The sequence below is a fragment of the Dromiciops gliroides genome, chromosome X (genome assembly GCF_019393635.1).
Source record: "Dromiciops gliroides isolate mDroGli1 chromosome X, mDroGli1.pri, whole genome shotgun sequence".
Classification (NCBI taxonomy): Eukaryota; Metazoa; Chordata; class Mammalia; order Microbiotheria; family Microbiotheriidae; genus Dromiciops; species Dromiciops gliroides.
Window position 1 is genome coordinate 14,987,106 of NC_057867.1, and position 6,706 is coordinate 14,993,811.

Sequence of the window (6,706 nt, forward strand, 5' to 3'; positions counted from 1 at the left end):
TACTGCTTCAGACTTGCCCAAGTTTCCCTCACTTTTTTTTTTTTGCAGGGCAATGAGGGTTAAGTGACTTGCCTGGGGTCACACAGCTAGTAAGTATCAAGTGTCTGAGACTGAATTTGAACTCAGGTCCTCCTGAATCCAGGGCTGGTGCTTTATCCACTGTGCCACCTAGCTGCCCCCTCCCTCACTCTTAAAAAAACCTTTACTAGAGTCAATCTCCTACAGATCTTCCTTTTTTGAGAATAAACTGTATACTCACTGCCTTGGCTTCCTCTCCTCTTACTCACTCCTCAGCCCTTTGCAATTTGGCTTCTAGGATGATCACTCAACAAAAGCTATTCTTTTCCAAACAGTCTTTTAATTTCCAAATCTGATAGTGTTTTCCTCAGTCCTCAGTCCTGTCTGCTGTATTTGACACTCTTAACTCCATTCTCTTCCTGAATTCTCTCCCCTCTCTGGGTTTTCATGACACTACCCTCTCTTAGTTCTCCTCCTACCTAGCCCTCTTCTAAACTTCTTTATTTCTGTCAATACTGCCATTGTTGGGGGCCTTCCAGGTTCATTATCCTGAATGCCTCACTTCCACAGCCAAGCAGTTGCCAAATTTTGCCATTTCTACTTTCACAACATCCACTCGCACAGCTGCTGACTTAGTTCTGACCTTCATCACCTCTCACCTATTGAAGTGGCCTCCTAACTGGTCTTCCCACCTCAAATATCTCTCTACTCCAATCCATCTTCTACCAGTGGTATCAAACTCAGAAACTGGGCTATTAAACCACAAATAAGGATCCCTTCAGGCCTCACACTGGCTTGGTTTTAAAATGTAGTGTCATCTGTGTTTTATTGTATTTTTATTCATTTTATTAAATACTTCCCAATTACATTTTAATGTGGTTGGAGCCATGTGCTTGGGCATGTTGTGGGCTTTATGTGCTGCATGTTTGACACTTCTACTTTACAGAGCTGCCAAAGCTATCTATAACCATATCACTTCCCTACTTACTACTAGAATCTAATTTCAGCCCCTCTGTTTGGCATTAAAATCTCTTATAGTCTGGCCCCAACAATTCTTTCCAGGCTCATTCTACATTATGCCCCTTCCTCTACTCTACAGTCCAACCAAACTGCCCTTTCTTTTTGCCTCAAACACAGCACTCCATCTCCCATCTCCTTGTCTTTGGCTGGGTCATCTCCCACTTCTGGAATGCACTTTCTCTCCTTCCTTTTTCCTTATAGAGCTCCTCTTTTCCTTCAAGCTTCAACTCAGGGACCACTTCCACATGGACAATTTTCCTGATTCCCCCAAATGCTCATCCTCCCTAACCACCTTATATTTATTTTTTATTTATCCAGGATATGTTTATACATTATATACTTGTATATGTGTATTGTCTCCACTGATAGAAGATGAGCTTCTTAAAAGTAGAGATTCTTTCATTTTTTTTTGTGTTTGTATTTTAAACACCTACAAAGGTGCCTAGCATCTAGTAGGCATTTAATAGATGCTTGTTGATTAGCTGATTGACACTTCTTAGCTGTGTGATTATGGCCAAGTCAATTCCCTTCTCAGCCACAGGCAACCTTTTCTAAGACTACAGGGTTTGGGGGGAATTTCCACACAGGTGACCTTAGGAAGAAGATTTTATCTTTTGATCTTGATCTAGCCTTTAGGAAAAGTCATTTCCTCTTCTAGTCAAAAGAAGATGGGAAAGTGGTTGGACAGAAATATGTGCAAAATGGTGTGACTATAAATAAGCATTAGATTTTTTGATGGATATCCTGCTTATTAGAATCACTTTGGGCAGTGTCGATTTAATCCTATTAACCAGTTGTTTAAATGAAAAGGAAACCTTTTGTTAAAGGACAAGGCTGCAATTCTATTTTTTGGCACCTGGTTGGTTCCTCAGGTGATTGGTTAGGAGAAAAACTGAGGCTATAAAGAAGTCCTGGTTTAAAAAATAGATATTGCCCCAAGGTACTTTGGGAACTTTACCCTCCTTTTAAAATATCATTTAGGAGGGGGTAAGAGGACTGGATCATAAGAAAAGAATAAAGCAAAGGCCTAGAGATGCCGTTAGCAATGGCAGCATTGATTTAAAGAGAATAAAGCTCAGGCCAAAAGAGATAGCTCATCTCCTCATCCCTTCCTCTTCAGCCCCTTCTTCTAAGCTGCTCCCTCTGCCTCATTTTGCTCTCAAATTCCCACTGCCAATGTTCCTGAGGTCTGGTAATCAAGCAGCTTGACTATAGCTTAAGGAAAAGAAACTAGTAATTGCTGAATAAGCTTTCTCAAAATTATATCTCCCCCCCCCCAATATTTTTTTCCATAGGGTCAATGCTAACAAATGACGCTCTAGAAATGATTTGGGTCTATTCAAGCTTATTTGTCTAAATAGATAATTATCTTAGCTCATAATTCTGTCAAACAGGGCACACCATAGCAGAAATGAAAACTGGAGAGGGGCTACATTGGATCTTTTCCACACAAGGAAACAACATAACAACAAGCTATAGCACCAACCACCAGACTATCCCAATTCCTATCGATCTACACATTGATTCTCTAATATATGATCGTTTGAAAAGTGATTCCTTTTGAAGAATCAGTATGCATAGCAAAAAAACCCAACAACAACAACAACAAAAACCTACTAGCTTATTTCTGGCGTAGAGCCAAAGACCCAGTGACTTGATCCTCCAGAGATTTGCTGGGCAACCATGAGAAATCCATTGCCTCATGTGATTTATAGTAATTGTGAAATAAATATTATGGGAAATGAAAGTAAGACCAAAGGTCATAGCTATGCATTTATTTAGAGTATTCTGTTGACAAGGTGTAACATTACTCACTTTTAATGAAGCCATAAGACTCTACAGTTTAAGCAAGAAAGACAGGTTTCATCTTACTTTTGGTACAGTACATTATAGTCATTATTCACAACATAATTATACCCCAGAGTATCATAATTACAAAACGAAGTGATGGAAAAGAAGTGTGCTGCTAGACAAAAGAAATATTAGGCTGAAAAAAATTGTCACTCCTGACCTGATGGAGAAACCTTGAATGAGAACAAAAGAACATTTACCCTCGCTTGATGCCAAGTAGCAGAGTCATCTGCTTTTTGATGACACTGCTATTGGTCCAGTAACCTGAGAAGACCTTCATGGTTGCTGAGTCTACTTAACACTGGGAGGATGGAACTTGGACCTCTAGGGAAATATGCTCAAGGCCATAATACTAATTAATTGAAATGTTGAGGAATTAGAAAATTTTTTAAAAGGTTCCTTGTATTTAGACAAGATGACTCTCTGGTGTTGACAAGATCCACCATCCCTCCTGTACAAGGATCCTTTTTCTGGGATCTATTTTTGTGATATATGAGACTGAAAGATTTTGCCACAATTCAGATGGAGGTTTCCACCTGCAGAAGTCCAGTTTTGATTTCTTCCTTGTTGTTTTCATTGTTCCCTTTACGTTTTTAGTTGTATATACCATTTATGAGGTCAAGCCCTTTTTATTGTTTTATTCCTTCAGGTGGAGATTTTCAAGTGGGGCCTAAATAGCTACTTGCTGGAGCTGGTTAGAGGCTGGATTAGATTAAGGCTGGTTAGAGGCTGGATTAGACTAAGGGCCCTTCCAGCTCTGATTTCAATGGGCAGCAACTGCAAATTTTAGGCTTCAAGTACGGAAAAACTAGGTACAGTGAATAGAGTGCTGGGCCTAGAGTCAGAAAGATTCATCTTCCTGAGTTCAAATCCGTGACCCCATGTGACCCTGAGCAAGTGACTTCACCCTGTTTGCCTCAGTAAAATGAGCTGGAGAATGAAATAGGACACAATTCCAGTCTCTTTGCCAAGAAAACCCCAAATGGGGTCACCAAGAATCAGACACGACTGAAAATGACTGAACAGTAACAAAAAGGGAAAACTCACTAACAATTCGAACTATTCAAGGGATGCCTAGTAGGTTCTCCCTTACTAGAAGTTCATAGATGAGAAATTTGAGTAGCTTAGAACTGAGGATGGTGATCATATTTCAAATGCAGTGAATTTGAATGCTTAGTTTCCCATTTGTCAATTTAATTCTGGTGGCATTACCCTGGTTGTTACTAAATGTATCTCTAAATGAAAAGTAAAATTGTCAACCTCCCCTCCAGATGTGTGATTTATAACATACTGATTATGTGGATATTTGTACATTCCTAGACAAAAGATTGAATTTTCCAATTTGTACCTAGACGTTTGGTATGGTATTGGCATGGTTGCTTTGTAGCCTTGCTAGGGCAGGGAGGGAAGGCCCAAGAAAGCAATAAATATTCTATCAAAAACGCCAAAGAAGGAATAACGTGAGAGACCTAACTCCACTCCATCTGCTCTTTAAAAGAGGGTATGTCTACAAAGCACCAAGTTAAGAGGGATTTGGCAATTATGTGCTTACTTTGTAAATATGGGCTTTAGTTAACGTGAAGCAGGGCATCTATGTGGCACTTCAGTGGATAGATTGCCAGCCTGGAGTCAAGAAGATTCATTTTCCTGAGTTCAAATCCGGTTTCAGACACTTACTAGCTATGTGACCCTGCAAGGTCACTTAACCTTGTTTGCATCAGTTCCTCATCTGTAAAATGAGCAGGAGAAGGCAATGGCAAACCATTCCAGTATCTCTGCCAAGAAAACCTCAAATGAGGATCAGGAAGAGTCAGACAGGACTGAAAAACTACTGAATAGAAGTAATGTGAAAGCTAGAAAAGGTCTTAAATTGAATTTCCTTGGGTTAAGGTCTCGGCTAAGGTGTATACAAATAAAGTCTTCACCTGGAAGTTAAATATAAATACTAATAGTGGTGTTTTTGATATTGGAAGCAGAGAAGGAACATTTTTGATTAGAGCCAGCAAATACCAAACTCCTTCTTGTGAGCCTATAATAGCCCATTTTCCCATATGACCAGTAGGGATTCCTATACTGTCCTAGGAATTCTCCCAGAAACAAGAATCCCTTCCATTCTTTTTTTATGTGTATCTGCCAGAAGCATGCAGGAAAATGTCAGATCTGGCAGTGTCTGAATACTCTGCTGGCTTCATTTAATTGATTCTCTATTTAAACTAGAAATAAGGAGAGGGGATAGAGAGTGCTCTCCCCTCCTCAGCTTTGTCCTTTGGAGCCAGAAAAGGAGAAGCAGGCTGAACAATGGAGTATGCTCAAGATGAGAACTAATTTATGGTTTTCCATTGCTTCTTATGGCATCCTCAACTATTCCTTTCATTTCTTCAATAAATTACTTGTGGCACTACTTACTGACTCACCATGGAATACTTTATGTATAGCAATAATTGTATATTTCAATAATGTATAATTGCTTATAGTAAGTAAAATCAACAAAGGAACCTTCTTGGAGAAGGCAGGAGCCAAAATATTATAGGAAGTTATTATGTTGATTAGTTACTTTGGGGATTGGGATTTATTAACTTTATTTATAATTGTTATTTATTTTGATCATTGTTCATAACAAATTAATTATTAATATATCCCACCCTTTGTTCTTATTATTAATTAAAGTCACCTACTATAGTAATAAAATGTATTTAATATATAGCACCTGTGGTTAAATGTATAAAATCTGCTAATTGTTGAAATAATTCTTACTATACTATTAGCACCCTGCACTGAACATTATAATTTCATTAATTAAAGAAATTGTTGCTCTTAACATCTCATTTACTTTTGCAGTTCAATCTGCACATCTTAATTCATTGACATTTACAAGAAAGGAACTTGGTGGTAGCTCACCAAAGCCTTGGATTACAGGTCTCAGGAACAACAACAACAAAAAAAAATGAGCATAAAGTGGAAAATGTTAGCAAATAGAATTAATGGAGGGGCAGCTAGGTGGCGCTGCAGTGCAGATAAGCACCAGCCCTGGATTTAGGAGGACCTGAATTCAAATCTGGCCTCAGACAATGTGACCCTGGGCAAGTCACTTAACCCTCATTGCCCCACCAAAAAAACAAATTGAATTCATGGAAGAAGATTGAAAGGTAAACCTGGTCACTGAGACAAAATGTTGTCATCCTCTTTAATTCCCATTGTTTGGTAATTTCCTTGGCTAGACTTTTGATGTGAAACTTTGAAAATTAAACCGACTATCCAAAGTTGGCAAACCTGTACACGGTGTAAAAAAAATATTAATTAACAACTTAATCTGAAAAAAATTTTATAAGTTTGGGTTATATGAAAAATTGTAATTATATGAAAAATTATAAATTTAGAAAAATATAATTGGACCATAAGTCCTGCCATGGTCGCCATTCGAATGTAAGAATATTTTAGTTTACTTTCCTAATTTGGGGGGGCCTAATCTAACTGGAGGACTAATGTATCTGGGGACTAATGTATCTGGGGACTAATCTGGGGATTTTTGATTGTCTGGCTATCTGACTGCTATTAACTTAGTATAAAGTTCCCCACACTCCTCCCAAATTGATAAGCAAAAGATTAAGAAGCCTCTTAATTAAATAATCAAAGCATAATTTATTTATAAAAATCAATGTAAACGATAAGGGTTAAGAAATGCAAATTATACAACCTGTCTGCTTTTAATATAATAAGGGCAGTTGCCACCCACTTGCCTTAGGGTATCCTCCAGCTTTCTCCAACTTTCTCTTTCACTCCCACTTCACTTTCATTGCTCAGCTCCTTTCTTCTAACT